This window comes from Penaeus monodon, chromosome 15 (assembly GCF_015228065.2).
Source record: "Penaeus monodon isolate SGIC_2016 chromosome 15, NSTDA_Pmon_1, whole genome shotgun sequence".
In the NCBI taxonomy this organism is placed as follows: domain Eukaryota; kingdom Metazoa; phylum Arthropoda; class Malacostraca; order Decapoda; family Penaeidae; genus Penaeus; species Penaeus monodon.
This window is the reverse complement of record NC_051400.1, coordinates 20,070,109-20,070,329: the sequence shown is the minus strand read 5'-3', so window position 1 is coordinate 20,070,329 and position 221 is coordinate 20,070,109.

Genomic DNA, 221 nt, shown 5'->3' with positions numbered 1-221 from the left:
CGAAAATGTGTTAAATATACTTTTTGATCATTCTGTATCCAGAGATCAAAGAAATAGAAAATATTTTTTTAAAAAATCCCATTAATGTGAATTAAGGTAAATGAATATGCCTATATAAAGCCGTATAAGAAATAAAAATGCTGTAATTTGACGGTCTTTAAATGGCATTACTTGGGTAATAGCTGACCGATTTATGTACCTTATGCTCCTTGTTTTCAACC